We start from the raw sequence: 17529 nt of genomic DNA on the forward strand, positions 1-17529 counted from the left end.
TTTCCATGTAATTATCGGGTTTTTTAGAAAAGCAATTACTAGCTTGGGTAGAAGACAGACTTTAAAATGATCCCTTATTGAATTTTGGTCCTGACCTCTCGTTTGTTTGGCTACAGGGAGCCAAAGAAACACTATCACCTCAAATTCCACCCCTCTTTCTGCATACCCACACCCTTTCTCACAATGAAACTTGAGAAGTCATTTTCATACTTTATATTTAAACATAAAAGGTTGGATTGGCACCTCGCAATCCATCCCCAGTAGGAGGAAGCATGTAGCTGCGCTGTACCAACAGTAGAATAGGGACCATATTGTGACTTTGCAGGTCACAGTTTAGTTCCTGCTTCCCCCACTGCTCCGTAAGGAAAGTAAGTGCTACAGTAGTCTTTTTCCTGGTGCAATCCACTTTGCCCTCCATGTCAGAACTACCAAAGCTCTACCCGCAGTGGCAGTGTCTCTTGCCCACCATGCTGCTGCCCTTGAAATGCTTATGCCACCTTGGTGCCCTGCATAGGAGCATTGCCGGGGTCACAATTAGGCCCCAAAAGAGCAGTTTCCCTAAGTTGTCATAATTTAATTTGCTTTGCATCAAAACACTTCCAGAGTTGCCTGGATCCACCAGCTGCTTTTTTTCCTCCCCTCTTGCCTAGCCTGGCTCCCTAACTCCTCATCTGTCCTCCTCTTCACATGTATCTCCCCTATTCCTGACTATGGGAAGGCAGGAAGACAAGCTGCCTAGCAGGGAGCCCTGGTCCCTAATCCATATGCCTTCTTCCTCCACAGTTGCACTACTGAGATGGGGTTTATATGTATGCAAGCTCTGGTTCTCAAGCCTGATTTTGCAGCAACTCCCACCCTATGCCTGCTCCTTCCCAAGCTCAAGTCTGACCTCATATTTTTTCATATACAAACTTCACCATTGCATGTGTTTTGTGGTCATTTGTCTTTAGCTATGATGAGTACTCTAGCTGTTACTTAGATGTTACTGCGGACTTAGATGTTTTGAGCAAGGGGGTGGACTGGATGACCTCCTGAGGTCTCTTCTAACCCTGATATTCTATCATTGATTCGGTGTGCACAGTGCAGGTGGTTCTATGGTGGAAATGAGATGGAGTTTATGGAGTTGAGCAGACAATGTGTGTTTGGGCACTATGATTAAAGCTGGTTGAAACTTTTGAACAGCTACTTTACTGATTTAAAAATGGGCTTTTTAAAATGTTTGCAAATAAATTGACGTTGAAATTTTTCATCTAAAAAAATCAGGCCTCTTGTAATTTAAAAACATTTTTCATGGGATTCTGGTAAACAAAATGTCTCAACAACCATTTCATTTTCAAAAAGTTTTCTTTTAAAAAATTGAAAATTAACCCCCCCTAAAAATTTAAAAAAGAAAACAAAAGAAAAAAATCCAGTTTGAACATTTCAAAATGAAAACCACTTCAGAAATTGAGTGTGTATATGAAAATAGGTTTTCATTATTCAACCAGTTCTAATTATGATGTTTGAGTGGTAAAGCATATTTGAGGTTGGTATGTATGTAAATCTTGTCTTAACTCAGGGGTGGGCAAACTACGGCCTGCAGGCCAGATCCAGCCTGTGCCGCGGGCCCCGCGCCGCTCTCAGAAGCGGCCGGCACCGCATCCCTGAGGCCCGGGGGGAGGAGGGGACAGAGGGCCCTGTGCGTTGCCCTTGCCTCCGGGAACGGGGAACTGCGGCCAATGGGAGCTTCGGGGGAGGTACTTGGAGATGTGGCAAGGGCAGTGCGCGGAGCCCTGTGGGCCCCCCCCCCCCCCGGGGCTGCGCAGGGACGTGGTTCCGGCCCCTTCCTGGGGCGAGGGCCGGCAGGCAGGGAGCCTGCCCTGGCCCCGGTGCACGCCACTGCCACCCTGGAGCCGCTTTAGGTAAGCGGCACCGGGCCAGAGCCTGGACCCTGAACCCCTCCTGCCCCCCAACTCCCTGCTCTAAGCCCCCTGCCTGCATCTCGCACCCCTCCTGCACCCCAACTCCCTGCCCTGAGCTCCCTCCCGCAGTCTGCACCCCTGCCCGGAGCTCCCGCCTGCAGTCCGCACCCCTCCTCTGCCCCAAACCCTTGCCCTGAGCCTGTTCCTGCACACCGCACCCCCTCCCACACTCCTTCCTACTCCCCATCCCCCTGCACCAGCCCAAAAAGTTTGCCCACCCCGTCTTAACTAGTGATTCATGGTTTTAAAAAGAATTCATTAGTAGGCAATGCATTTGAGCAACATTAACTCAATTAACAGATTTTTTTATGGGGGTTTTGGGGTGTGTGTGTGCGTATTGCTAAAGGTACATTATGCCCATCTGTCTACCTCTGTGACCTGGTCTCTTTTAGAGATTCCCAAGCCCTCTCAGCTATGCTTAAAAACTCTTCCAAAATCTATTTGTTAAGCCTACTGCTAAGGCTGTCTGAGAAACAAGAATTCTGTTTCATGAAAAATGTTGACGTTTCAACAATTGGTTTTGTTTCACATTGGAACAAAAGCTAGACCTCTGACAACATTTTTGCGGGCAAAAAAGAACAAGCCGAGTGGTCAGGGCACTCGGGGAATGGGGGAGACCCAGGTTTAAATCCCTGCTCTGAATCAGGTACGGCCTATGGAGTCAATCTCCCTTTCAGGCTCCTGTTGGAGCTGTTTCACTTTCTATAAATAATTAAATATTCACTAGACTAGGGAGAGAGAGAGACTGACTCTGTAGACCAATGTTCAGGGCACTCACCTGCAATGTGCCCTATTGACTATTCTGAGGTGAGTCTTCGTCTCTTTCTCTCATTTTGACTGGAAATTGCATTCTGGACTTGAGACACCTTTTGATTTTAATGAATTGGGTCCTTGCCTGCTGCATTTGCTGACAAAAACTCATTTAGTTGAAAAATTCTCATCTATCTCTGTTTGTGGTGCACATCTCAGTCAAATCCCTTCTCCAGACCAATGTCTGTATCATCACTGCATTTTAAACGGAAAAGAAAAGGAACCACCTGTGTGGCTAAACCTAAACCATTACTATTACTTCAGCAAGGGCATAAAGCAAAAGTAGCAGAACCCTTAAACAACAAAGTTGCTGTTGTCATACAAACATTCAGAGTAACAAGAAAACAAAAGAATACAAAATGGAATAGGTGACATTTAAGCAGAATTGTTTTGTTTACCTCCACATTTTCCTGGAATTGACAAATCTATTATTTAAATAATTCACAGGAACATAGTAATCAAACTTAACATTAATAAACAATTGACAGCAAACACAGTGCACATTGTAATGAACCATCAGTATTTAAAAATATCAATTATCCTCCAAATTACAGCATACTTACCAAATAGGCAATGGGAGTTGGCTGATCATGATTTTAACATCTGGCTGAGTGGTGACATCTGAAAGTATATGTATGTGTTGTTTGTTTATTCAAGATATTTGCAATAATAATAATAAGACGACTTACTGTGTTTTTCATCCCAGGATCTCAATATGCTATTGCAAACATTAATTATTACAATTTACTTGCAAATTACTTCAAATATTAAATGCTAAAAATTAATTGTTGTCATACTTCTGGCTTATTCACAATGGCCACCCGTGGGGGAGTGTGGTCTGCTGGCCAAGTGATGTGTCTAGCATGTATTCTCGTCAGGTGCATACTTTAGTTAGGGGTGCATGCAGCCACATTTCTGAATAGTAAGAAAATGCATCCTCACCACTTGGAGCCCAAGTCCTGACTAGTGGAAACTTGCCCTGATTGGCAAGATGCCTGGAGCAGAGTGTGTATCTGCTGGTATCCCTCCTCCCACTCACCGTGCTGAACAGGACAGGGTTGGTCTGTACTGTATTAGTCCAAAAATATGTACTAATTGGTTTCAATATATGCAGTAATCATATCAAGAATTTTTATCAAATGCAGCATTGCCAGCTTGTAAAAATTTTGAGTTGGTGGCATTGGTACATCAGAGGCAGCTCCCTTTCTGCACCTCACCCTCTTCCCCTTCTCTATTAATGTTTTTATATGGTCACCGTGATATCTTCTGCCCCTTGCACCTTCTTTTCTTCCCGTCTCCTCTTTTTGAAGACTCACTGACCAGCAGCTACAAATGGGCAAAGATCTTCCATTGGAAGCAAAGTTTAAATGTTCCCACCCAACACTGACAGACACTTCCTGGCAGATGTTAGTATTTGTTTAATGCTGCTTCGGAGGTGGCCTGACACCAGTGTGGTGTAGTTAAGGTTGACTCTTGGCGATGGTTTCTGCAAAAATCATATTTTTGAAGTTGTGAATGCTAGCTGTTGCCTAGCTGAGCTTCCCATGAAACAAGTAGTAATCATTCATAGTTATTTCAAGCCCTGTTGGCTCCTCCCTAGAATGTTCTCCTGGCTCCATAATGGCATAACTTTGTATGTAAAATCCTTCCTTTTCTTTCTCTTGGTGCAGCGTCAGATCTTCTCTCCCCAGTGGGAGCTTTTCTAACCCTCCTGAGCGCCGTCAGAGGTGTTGTATATGTTGGCTGTTTTTCTCAGGAAAGGAAGAGAGGTATTTCCCAGCCAGGTATTTTATTTTGTTTCCTTTATAAGGGGGCCCCCTTACAGGCTGTTCTCCATACCTGAAAGTGCCGTGCTCTTGCAATGCTGCTCCCTCTTTCCAGCTTTCTCTCTCATCCTGGCCAACATTCCTTCTCTCGATAAAACAGGCTCTAATGTCCAAGGCTGCATGTGTGAGTTACTGCTGAGTACTTAGGGCCTGGTCCTGCTTGGTGCTGAGTGCCTCCTGTGAGGTACTGAGTACCCTTAGGTCTCACAGAGGTTGATGGGAGTTGTGGGTGCTTTGCACCTGGCAGGAGGTGCTCAGCACCTTGCAGGACAGATCCTTAATGACTAACATGTTTGCTTACAGTCACTGCACTGCTAGTATCCAAGTTACTGCTCTGAGATACCTCAGCTTTGAAAAGAGCTGTGTAACACTATGTAATATTCGTCTGTTTCTCTTCATTTCTCTCTTTGTCTCTGTGTTTCTCTAGCAAACACTCATACTCTTCTGTTGTCTCTCTCTCTCTCACACACACATTAATCTCTGTTTTTTATGTGTAGTTTCTCTCCTTTCCATCTCCATGGAGTACGTTTTTAGGGGGTACAGACTTCTAAGGCACTTATTACCAGAAGCACATGGTGGGTATTAATCACACCGATCAGTAAAACATAATGAGATCTAAACCAATCCCTTACATTATTACACCCTTAAAAACAGATTTTAAATACTTATTCAGGTTTAGAGAGAAGAATGTCCTGTCTGATTTCCCTCGTCTACCACCCAAAACAAGAAGTCAAAAAGCATCTCCTCACCCCACTATTTACCATATAAGGTTAAAATATAATTTTTATTTTAGATTATTAAAAGGAAGAGTGGGACAAAGGGTAAATCCCTTGCAATCGTTAACTAGTTTGCACACGGGACAAACAAATATGCCGGGTAGCATAAAAAATCACTCACTTCCTCTTCAGAAGTCTTTCCTGAGTTTACTTTAATCTCTTATGATTGCTGAAGTTCATTTGTCCCAGTTTCATAGTGACTTATCCCTCTATTATTAATTACTTGTCCTATGGTAGCGACTAGAGTCCCCAGTCAGGCATCAGGGCCCCACTGTGATAAGCATCATATACATGTCTAAAAATGCAGTCCCTTCCCCAAAGAGCTTAAAGTCTAAACGTATGACAAGGGGCAATAGGTAGTTCCAGCAAACAGCTGAGCGGAAGGACAAGTTAATAGTGTGCAAACCATATTTGGTTCAGTGAGCAGCAGTCACATCATGTCCACTACTCACCCATTTTAATACCCTTCATCTACCTGGTGATTGTTTGTAATACTGCATAACTCTGTAATATCACTGCATTATCAGTTATTACTCGAGTGATCAGAAGATGGACAGTTGGTCATTCTAGCCAGGGGTGATCACATTGCTGGGATTCTGTACCACTAAAAGACATCACTGGAATGCACAAACAGAGCCAGCTCTGAGCTGAGTTGGCAGCTCAGTCTTGTGTGCCAGCATATCCTGTTTGGCTAGCATTGCTGGTGTCTGACATCACCAGCTAATCCATTGCCGTAGTATTAATTTAAGTCAGCTTGCTCACAGTAATAATAATAATCATTAATAATTAATAGGTATATCAGATTCTGTATACATACTACATGTATCAATGGGTATGTTTCTGTACCACTTTGTACAGAAAAGTGTCTTGCCTCGTGTTCTTAGACTACAAGGAGCATGAGCACTTCCAAACTCTTATGGGAGTAATAGGCACTGTCCTAGACTGGCAAAGAGATGTGGAAGTACATCCAGCTGCAGACTGAGTTCATTTTATGTTAACATTGATGCAACTTAATATGAATTACATTGTAATATGCTGCTTAGTCTATTGTGAGGCTCTTGTGGCGCTTTTCTTGACCTGCTGCTCAGAAACCGGGTAGAATTAGTGGGGGAAGCAAAAGTGGATGGGAATCTGGGAGGCAGTGACCATGAGTTGGTTGAGTTCAGGATCCTGACACAGGGAAGAAAGGTAAGCAGCAGGATACCGACCCTGGACTTCAGGAAAGCAGACTTCGACTCCCTCAGGGAACGGATGGCCAGGATCCCCTGGGGGACTAACTTGAAGGGGAAAGGAGTCCAGGAGAGCTGGCTGTATTTCAAGGAATCCCTGTTGAGGTTACAGGGACAAACCATCCCAATGAGTCGAAAGAATAGTAAATATGGCAGGCGACCAGCTTGGCTTAATGGTGAAATCCTAGTGGATCTTAAACATAAAAAAGAAGCTTACAAGAAGTGGAAGGTTGGACATATGACCAGGGAAGAGTATAAAAATATTGCTCGGGCATGTAGGAATGAAATCAGGAGGGCCAAATCGCACCTGGAGCTGCAGCTAGCGAGAGATGTCAAGAGTAACAAGAAGGGTTTTTTCAGGTATGTTGGCAACAAGAAGAAAGCCAAGGAAAGTGTGGGCCCCTTACTGAATGCGGGAGGCAACCTAGTGACAGAGGATGTGGAAAAAGCTAATGTACTCAATGCTTTTTTTGCCTCTGTTTTCACTAACAAGGTCAGCTCCCAGACTGCTGCTCTGGGCATCACAAAATGGGGAAGAGATGGCCAGCCCTCTGTGGAGATAGAGGTGATTAGGGACTATTTAGAAAAGCTGGACATGCACAAGTCCATGGGGCCGGACGAGTTGCATCCGAGAGTGCTGAAGGAATTGGCGGCTGTGATTGCAGAGCCATTGGCCATTATCTTTGAAAACTCATGGCGAACCGGGGAAGTCCCGGATGACTGGAAAAAGGCTAATGTAGTGCCAATCTTTAAAAAAGGGAAGAAGGAGGATCCTGGGAACTACAGGCCAGTCAGCCTCACCTCAGTCCCTTGAAAAATCATGGAGCAGGTCCTCAAAGAATCAATCCTGAAGCACTTGCATGAGAGGAAAGTGATCAGGAACAGCCAGCATGGATTCACCAAGGGAAGGTCATGCCTGACTAATCTAATCGCCTTTTATGATGAGATTACTGGTTCTGTAGATGAAGGGAAAGCAATGGATGTATTGTTTCTTGACTTTAGCAAAGCTTTTGACACGGTCTCCCACAGTATTTTTGTCAGCAAGTTAAAGAAGTATGGGCTGGATGAATGCACTATAAGGTGGGTAGAAAGCTGGCTAGATTGTCGGGCTCAACGGGTAGTGATCAATGGCTCCATGTCTAGTTGGCAGCCGGTATCAAGTGGAGTGCCCCAAGGGTCGGTCCTGGGGCCGGTTTTGTTCAATATCTTCATAAATGATCTGGAGGATGGTGTGGATTGCACTCTCAGCAAATTTGCGGATGATACTAAACTGGGAGGAGTGGTAGATACGCTGGAGGGGAGGGATAGGATACAGAAGGACCTAGACAAATTGGAGGATTGGGCCAAAAGAAATCTGAGGTTCAATAAGGATAAGTGCAGGGTTCTGCACTTAGGACGGAAGAATCCAATGCACCGCTACAGACTAGGGACCGAATGGCTAGGCAGCAGTTCTGCGGAAAAGGACCTAGGGGTGACAGTGGACGAGAAGCTGGATATGAGTCAGCAGTGTGCCCTTGTTGCCAAGAAGGCCAATGGCATTTTGGGATGTATAAGTAGGGGCATAGCGAGCAGATCGAGGGACGTGATCGTTCCCCTCTATTTGACATTGGTGAGGCCTCATCTGGAGTACTGTGTCCAGTTTTGGGCCCCACACTACAAGAAGGATGTGGATAAATTGGAGAGAGTCCAGCGAAGGGCAACAAAAATGATTAGGGGTCTAGAACACATGACTTATGAGGAGAGGCTGAGGGAGCTGGGATTGTTTAGCCTGCAGAAGAGAAGAATGAGGGGGGATTTGATAGCTGCTTTCAACTACCTGAAAGGGGGTTCCAAAGAGGATGGCTCTAGACTGTTCTCAATGGTAGCAGATGACAGAACGAGGAGTAATGGTCTCAAGTTGCAGTGGGGGAGGTTTAGATTGGATATTAGGAAAAACTTTTTCACTACGAGGGTGGTGAAACACTGGAATGTGTTACCTAGGGAGGTGGTAGAATCTCCTTCCTTAGAGGTTTTTAAGGTCAGGCTTGACAAAGCCCTGGCTGGGATGATTTAACTGGGAATTGGTCCTGCTTCGAGCAAGGGGTTGGACTAGATGACCTTCAGGGGTCCCTTCCAACCCTGATATTCTATGATTCTATGATTCTAAGAAGGTGTTACTGACCAAATAATGGGGTTAGAATGGGAAGTAAAATCTAGAACTTTCGTCTTTTAAAACTAATTGTCTCTAATGACGCTATTTTAAAGGCTTTAAAATAGCCTGATCAGATGAATGCCATATAATAGGCTGTAGAATGACTCAGATATGTTGATAGCAGCTTCATTAAGGATTCAGGACAAGCTGTCTATAATGATAACTTCCAAGTCTGATAGCTAGACTTGACACCAGAGAGAGTTTGAGGCTCAATGGCATAGCAATAGTGCAGTGGGCTGCCATGTTAGAAACTGAGCATTAGCAGCCGATTGGTGACTCTCAATTCCGAGGAGACTCCATGCATTGCATATACACAATGGACTGACTCTCTTGGAGGGAAAAGAAGGACGTGCTTACTCATTTGCCCAGCACCCCTTGCAGGCCAATTCAGCATTTTGCTGGAGGAGGCAGCTTGTGAGTTTTATGCCAGGCCCCTTTCAGTGAAGAAATGAAGAGGCAAGTGCATGGGTTGTGAGGAAAAGCATGAAAATATAAACAAAACCAAGACAGTGGTTGGGCTAAAGCCCAGGTTCCGAAGATTCAGTAGAAGCAGAATTTTTTTGCATTAAGCGGGTCTGATTATCTGCTCCATAGCTTTGGAAACACAGCTAGCTGCAGCCCTGGCTGGGGAATGCAAAGGACCATTGCTATTATGCTTCAGGGACATTTTAAGGAAATCATTAGGAAAATGTCATGTAGTGAACTTGTTTGACTTGGTGTATGGGTATGCTAGGAGGGAGGCATATGGGAATTAATACATGCTAGAGATGCTTAAGTTTTAATGTTTTATTTTAAAATATGTGGCTACTTAACATGGATTTACAGTCAGAAAAGTTGTGATCTAAAATGGCAATTCTGTTCCTTGTGTATCTGGCTTTTAGTGACAATCTTTAAACTATTTTTGTCTCCTAATAATGGACATTTAGCTTCCAGGACCTCCCTCTTGTACTCCCTTATATTATTGGTACCATTCTGTACCACAACCGCAGGCTCCTCCCTAGCAAATCGCACTCAAAGTTTCAGTACATGTCTTGTGGGATCTACCACCTTCTTGCTGTGAAGACAAGTCCTCTAATGTCTGTTGTAGTCACCACCTACCCAGGTACTGATATTGCTCTGTGTGTCCTTTAGCTGTGACACTGATTTCATCAACTGGAGGATCAAGACAGCCTTTTCTCAGGTAGGCGTGTCCTAGAGTGCCCCTGTACATTGTCTCTGTAAGTAATTGGGCCTCCCCCAGTTCAGCAACTCTCTCCTAAAGATGCTGAGGGACATGCATTTCTTGCACTGGGGGCATACATGTGGCCACAAGGCAAATAGCAATATATTATGCACGCTAGGACTTTTCCAGCTCCCTTTGAAGTAAACAGAGGACTTTCCATTGAGTTCAATGGAAGTTGGCTCAGGCCAACTGAACTGCATAGTCCCTACTTTGACTAATCTATGGCTAGTTCTCTACCTCCAAGTTTTGATTTAATGATTTTTCTATGCTTTCTTCCACTAATAGTTATTTCAGCATCACGCTCTTCTTGGCACCAAACTCCCATGCAGTTCAGACTTCCTTGTACTTGCTCCGTCTGATGCCTTTCTCAGCATGGGAGCTAACTTTAGCTCAGTAGTTCTCAATCGTTTTGGGCTCAGGACCCAGCTGTAAACGTTTATGGCCCGTCATGACCCAGTAAATAGTTTGGGGGTGGAGGCCCTGGCATAGTTTTGGTCGAATCCTGCCCCCCAGTGGGTTGGGTCCTGCTTGGCATTCACCCCAAAGTGAATGTTTGTCCTGTGTTGTGGGGCTGGCTGTGGCTCTCTGCTCCGGGCGTTGCAAGCTCCGGGGTTGCAGTGCCACTCAGGTTTGGCCCTGCCCCCTTGATTGGACCACATCTGTGTGAGTGGAGTTGTGACCTGGCTCATGGGGTTGCAGTGCCACGCACTCAACTTTGTCCTCCTCGGACTCCAGCCATCAACCCGAATGGTGCTGGGAACCCAGAGATTGCAGTGCCTGCAGCAGTAAGGTGAGCTCAGCCAGCACCGTGGGACAGGAGCCACCGGAGCTGCCACGCAACCCTTTGAAACATTTTGCCGACCCAGTTTTGGATCCCGACCCATGAGTTGCGAAACCCTGCCTTAAATTATTAAGGACAAGGTGTAAATCCAGGGACTCTTGGTAGCTGTCTCAAAAAATACTTCTAGTTCCAAATGCAGCAACAGCTAGACAAGGGAGACTTCAAGGTTGTGTGGATGAGAAGATGGTGTGAAGAGGAAGGGTTTAAATGTATTTGTTTCCGTGGAGTTTTTTGGATCAGGAAGAGCCAGTGCAGAAGGGATGGAACTAAACTGTTGCACAAAATAGGGACATAATTTTGGTGGATTATTTAAATGCTGAAGAAAGCTAACAGGTGCTGAGAAGCACTCAGGTCAGACAAAGACATCTGTTAGGGATGGCAATAGAACAAAGGTGTCTCTGTATCTAGTAAAGGATAGGACACAAATTACAGCTGAACTGGAGGAAGGGCAGGTTGAGATCAGAGAAGTACACTCCAGAAAAATAACAGGGTATCAGATTAAAGAGTTAAATTAAAATAGGCACAAAGCAAAAATTAAAACTAGAACTAGCTAGAAATGAGTGTGAGAAGCTTGCATTCAAAAATGCCTGACAATAAAAGGGTATCTTGATAAAATAGGCATTACTGAAATATGGTGGGATGACTGTACTAACGGACCGGTCAACAGAAAATCATGCCACCTTGTTACAAGCTGACTATTATATTACAGTTTTCTTACTGCTTCCTCTGACGCATCAGGTGCTGGCCACCGTCAGAGACACTGCCCTGATGGCAATTCCTATGCTCTCATTACTGTTCAGTAGTGTAGTCAATACAGCAACATGAGAATGAGCTGGATTTCGACTCTTGTATCATCAACTAATTCTGTCCTTATTTACATTTTTGCGACCACGAGGAGATTTGATGAGGATTGGAAAGTTGTAATAAGGGCAGAATTTAGCCTACAAAATAGTTATTGTGGCTGGTGCTGAATGAGCTGAAAACAACACAGCTTGATTTTCAGTGCCTGGAATGAACTTGCAGAGTTGACAGTTATTCAAGTCAAAAGGTTTTGTTTGTTTTTTTATCTGTAAGCAGAACTACATGTTAAGCCACCTTCTGAGCCAGAATAGAGAGAGAGGGAGGTTTTGCTCGCATAGTACATCAGACTTGACCAAAGCCCACAAACCTGCTGAAGGTGGAATCACTTTTTCAATTTGGGATGAGGTTTGTTTTTGTTTTCTCTTCTTTGACCATTTTAGAGTAAATTTTTGCCTTACCCATGCCAGTTTTATAAATGTAACACCGTGGTGAAGGACGCTGCTCAGAGTACTATAGAGGGCGAGAAGACTAGGAAGGGCGTTTTCTTTTTAATTTCTCTAGGGGTAAAAACTGTGAGGAAAAACTCTATAGGACAGACTGGTTCTTAGCAATTAGCGCTGGCTGGCCAACAAGAATTCTGTTTCATGAAAAAATTTTGATGTTTTGATATTTGGTTTCATTCTGCATCGGAACAAAAACTAGAACGTTTGCAATGCAGAGAGAGACCCAGGAATAACCAGTTCTAGCTAAAGTGGTTCAAGTCTCTGATTCAGAGCAGGAACTTGAGTCTCTCACATACCAGGGGAATATCCAGTTGCTGTTTTGGGGTGAGAGGTCTTTCTTTCTTTTTCCCTGTAGACCTGAGAAACCCTGTTCAGTGAAAAAGACCACTTTTATCAAATTCCTGACCAAGTCTACGAGCAATGCTGCTATTTAATTAGTCCTCTGTGCCATAACTTCACCACCACTACATGGCAGCATGCCATGATTTTATACTGCTGTGAAGTCAAAGCTCTATTTGGGCCTCTTCAACGCAGTTGTCACTCAACTTGGCCACATTGCCTCTTGCACAAACTTTGCTTATAAGCTCCATGCAGAGGTAATAGTCTATGGTGGTTTTAACTGCTTTCATGGGTAATGCTGGGAGTGTGGCTAACAGAACTTTTAAAAGATTAATTATAGCGCACCATCTCTAGTCCAACTGGAGAAGTTTTGAAACAAAACAAGGGTTCAGCAATTCTAGATTTAATAAAATATGTAGGCTAGATGTTCTAAAGGAACATCTAAATGTATGTGCCCAAAATTGAACCTTCCGTTTTTTTGCACGTGTAATTTTAGTATCACACGGTTATTGCATGCCTAGAATCTTGTGTGTGCAGATTTGGTAGCTGGTGGCTCTACCTTCTGCTGTTCATCTATCTGTTTGGTGCACACGCTTCTTTTTAATTCGGGTTTTGGTGGATACCTGCGTATAGGCAGCCCTCTACATTCTGTAGAATTGTGTATTTTAATTTAAGGGAGAGGAGTCCTGAGAATAGGATGGATGGCTATAGATACCATTCTAAATGTACAGATGAGTTTTTTGGGACCATGAATTTAAAGACAGGATTGAGGTCATTTAGGGAATGTGCCCCTTGCCGTCATGTTCTGACTGTCCTGGTATCCTGAAAATCATCTTGTCCTGGATATTTTAAATGCCTCTGATTGATTAATGCTGCTAGAGACATTGCCGGGGCACAAAGACACTTAGACTGTGAGCCACTTGCAGTGAAAAAAGACTGCAATAAACCTGGAAGTAGTGAATGTGACTGAAATGGATTCTGTTCTGAAAAAACTACTGGAGGGGGCCCAGAGTTTCCCCTATATTTATAGGAATACTGGGTTTGTCCCTCTGGTGGAATGAACCAGGGGCCTGCAACCAGCTCAGATGGGACCCACTGAGGTCAGTACTATCTCTATTGGCCCTGGCATTGCCTCTCAGGTTTCCTGTCTCTCTTTTTTTTTTTTTTTTTTCTTCTCAGTTCCTTGGTATCTTATCCCAAAGATCTTATCCTGTTCTGCTCTTTTCTTTCTCTACATCCTGTTGTCCCTCTTTTCACATTCACCCTCGCTCTCTTTCCCCCCCCCCCCTTTTCTGGATTGTGTTAATTGACTTTTAACTTGAGTGGGTCACTGCTGTACCCCTGGTTAGTTAAAATCTCGTCTTTATGATGTTTTGTTTTCTGAACTTCAAAGTGAAAACAGGGAGGGTTTCAGTTGTCACTACAGAACGAAGATCAGGCCGGAAGGAAACACAGTTCAGAACCTGTCCTGTCAGTCTATGTAGGTATGGCCACACATCATCATCATTAGAATATGTGATAGGATAGCACAGAGAGAAAAATAATCCCATGACATGTTTATTGCGCCTCAATGCAGAAGACATAATGGCAGATCGGAAGAATGGCTACTGAATCCAAAACCTACAATAGGAGAATAAAGATCTTCTTACCGATTAGGGTGTACTCCAGGGTGTGCACTCAGATTCCTCTAAATGTTTAATTTCTGAAATGTCCTGATCCTACAATAACAAAGCAAATGTTTTTGACTCAGGAAATCAATAATATTTTGGGAGCTGCCTCTTTCTCATGTTTATATTGCAAAACATTTACAAACAGTATGAGCCCCAGGTTCTTTGACCATAGCAATGTAATAGGGTTCCCAGGTCTCCCCCCTCGAAACACTCTAAAAAAAATCAGATTAAGCCCTGATCCAGCAAAGCACATAAGTATATGCTTAACCCATTGAAGTAAATGGGAATACTAGCCTACTTAAAGTAAAGCATATGCTTCGTTGGATTGTGGCCTGTGTGAATTACTGGCCTTTTAAAAAACAAACAGCGAATACTCAAATATGCAGTTGTACAGTATATTTTTGGAGGGACCAGGGTATTTATAGCATCACCTAGAACCTTCTCTTCACTTTACACTTGTCCGAACCCCCTCTTTGAATCTTCATCATGAACCTGGAAATTTAGCAAAAGCCTCAGGTATTTCCATAATACTGCACGTACCTAGTAAAGATATTGTTGTTTCTGATATATGTACTCCCGGCTGAATGAAAATTGCATTAAAATGTCTCTACCGACCATTGACAGACAGGGTAGATTTGTTCATATGATGATAGAATTTGAATTTAAAAATGCAGATACTTTTATCTTTTAAAGGATATTAACTTTTTGTTTCCAGATATCCCACAAAAAATAGTGACAGGTTTCAGAGTAGCAGCCGTGTTAGTCTGTATTCGCAAAAAGAAAAGGAGTACTTGTGGCACCCGAAAGCTTATGCTCAAATAAATTGGTTAGTCTCTAAGGTGCCACAAATACTCCTTTTCTTTTTACAAAAAACAGTGTGTGTGTGACTGTGAGAGGAAGACTACTCTGTGAGAGGCAGGACCATATAATCAGCAGGTCAGACTCATTCCATGAAAAGGGCAAAATATGGGGCCCGGACTATAAAGTTTGTAATATATGCGTTTCTTACTAGTGACAGTAGAATGTGTGTACAAAGATTGAGGGCAGTACAGCCATTATATATTACTTCATTTGCAGGCATCGATCCTCCACAGGGTTCTGCTTGCTGGAACTATGCAGCCTTCTTGGGGCCTCAGTTACATTGGTGGCACGCCGCATGGGCCTATGAGTGCCTGTTAGCAGAACCCCATGCAGGATTGGGTCCTTAGTAATGTCATTCTGAAATTCAGCAGCAATTAGTAGGGAAAATATTACTACAGAGCATTTCAGAACCACCATTGTTCCTTCCCTATTTTTAGGCTGTTTTTGCATGCCTTATTTGTTTTGTGTATGTATTTGCGGTTATGCAAATCAGGCTCACAGTCCATATTTGGAACGTTTCCTATGCAACCAAAAGAGTTACTTTGCCTTCCCCGCTCCCCCCTCCCCCCCTCCCAAAAAAAAAAAAAGTGCCTGAGCTCTCCAGAATTAGATTATGTCATGGAGACGAAACTAGTGGACTGGGTTTTTCATACTACCCCTGGGATTTGAGGAAAACCTGGGAATCCTTAACTACTTCTCTTGCTCTGTGCCCTTAGGGGTAAGGCATATTAGATGCTATGGAGTAAATAGGTTTATGGAGACTTTCTTCTCAGAGTGATGCCATGTAGTGTTTTAATAGACTTTTTGCCCTTGAACTTGCATCTGGTTGTGTCAGTTTGTTAAGAATTCTGTGGTGTCTCTGTTAACTTTAGTTCTATTATATTTGATGTGGATGAATTTGCTCGTTCTTAATTACAAAATATGTCCTGAAAAACACTCTCATTCATTTCTGATCTGTTCTAGGATTGACAGGGTATTGTTATCCTCATGTCCTTGCTTGTTTGATGTGGCCTAAGAGTTTACACACACTACGGAGCATTACAATTCCACCTGATTGTGAAATCCGCATCCTCCTTACATTGCATTGAGAGAATGCAGATTTTAGCTAGCAAATGCAGAAGCTACATTTTGTTTTAATGAATTAAACCCTAAGGTGCCTTTCTAGTTACTGTGAATTGTTTTCATTTGCTGACAAACTTTGGCGTTAAAGATTAGCAGGTACAATAGTTTTTTTTGCCAGAAGCGAATTTATATACTTTGACTAGAAATGGAGACGAAAAAACCTCAAAGAGAAGAGACGAGATGAGTCACAGTTTTTGGCAAGCATCTCTATTACTAGATGTGAGGTAATTAAGTTGTTCCACTCTGAACTTTTGCCTAAACCACAATCTATGGGATCAGTTTCTGTTAAACAAAAGGGATTTTTTAAGAATTCATTCATAAGGTCATTTGCCTAATATTCTAAGGACTAGCATTAGAAAACATAGTAATGTTCGAGACTTTGTGTAACAAAAGAGAACATGCAAAAACTGATGGACATTTAAATGAATGGTTTCAGAGTAACAGCCGTGTTAGTCTGTATTCGCAAAAAGAAAAGGAGTACTTGTGGCACCTTAGAGACTAACCAATTTATTTGAGCATGAGCTTTCATGAGCTATAGCTCACTTCATCGGATGCATACCGTGGAAACTGCAGCAGACTTTATATATACACAGAGAATATGAAACAATACCTCCTCCCACCCCACTTACCAGCAGGACAGTGGGGTGGGAGGAGGTATTGTTTCATATTCTCCGTGTATATATAAAGTCTGCTGCAGTTTCCACGGTATGCATCCGATGAAGTGAGCTATAGCTCATGAAAGCTCATGCTCAAATAAATTGGTTAGTCTCTAAGGTGCCACAAGTACTCCTTTTCTTTTTATTTAAATGAATGTGCAGATCAAGTGATACTCTTTCTCTTCATAGTATCATCCAGAAGGGTAACCAATCTCAGTTTAAATTTAAACTTTAATAATAATTTTTTTCAATTCTTGGACTTGTCAAACATGTTTTAAAATTATTACTTTCATCATGTTTGGAGCACGCTCACATAACTTACAATTTCAACTGTGTATGTGTGTGATTTCCACAAACCACGGCTGCCTCCTAAAATGAAGTACTCTTTCTCCATCTATCACTTGCTTAGTGATGTCGTCCTCTTAGTGGTTTTAGGAAACTTTCTCTATTTGTCTGGTCAATAAAACAAAGGCATATTTCCATATCCTGCTCTTCTGTATTGTTCTGAAGGACAGAAAACCCCCGCATGCTTCTAAATGTATTTAGGTACTGCTAGGCTCTTACATGCCATGAGATACGACATATGATTTGACACATGCCCTATAAAGTAATGCTTACCATGTCTATGCAGGTTGAGTGCACTTTTATGGGACTGAATGGAAGCCACACAGTCGTCATGGGTCCCAGCAGAAAGCAATTTTCACATTACAAATTAACCTAG

At 43.1% G+C, this 17529-nt stretch overlaps 1 protein-coding gene across 7 annotated transcripts in view; it reads right to left on the reverse strand.

The window, feature by feature from the left end:
• The window catches only part of PGCKA1 (PDCD10 and GCKIII kinases associated 1), a 64129-nt gene that overhangs the window by 18439 nt on the left and 28161 nt on the right, over positions 1 to 17529 (reverse strand). For 2 of the 7 annotated variants that reach the window (XM_073342297.2, XM_073342303.2), the window contains exons 2-3: positions 14149 to 14217; positions 3335 to 3392 (exon numbers count right to left, since the gene is read on the reverse strand). The gene's annotated coding sequence lies outside the window, so the exon portion shown is untranslated. The other 5 variants (XM_073342296.2, XM_073342300.2, XM_073342304.2 and 2 more) reach the window with 4 other exon arrangements.

The sequence above is a fragment of the Lepidochelys kempii genome, chromosome 4 (assembly GCF_965140285.1).
Source record: "Lepidochelys kempii isolate rLepKem1 chromosome 4, rLepKem1.hap1, whole genome shotgun sequence".
In the NCBI taxonomy this organism is placed as follows: Eukaryota; Metazoa; Chordata; order Testudines; family Cheloniidae; genus Lepidochelys; species Lepidochelys kempii.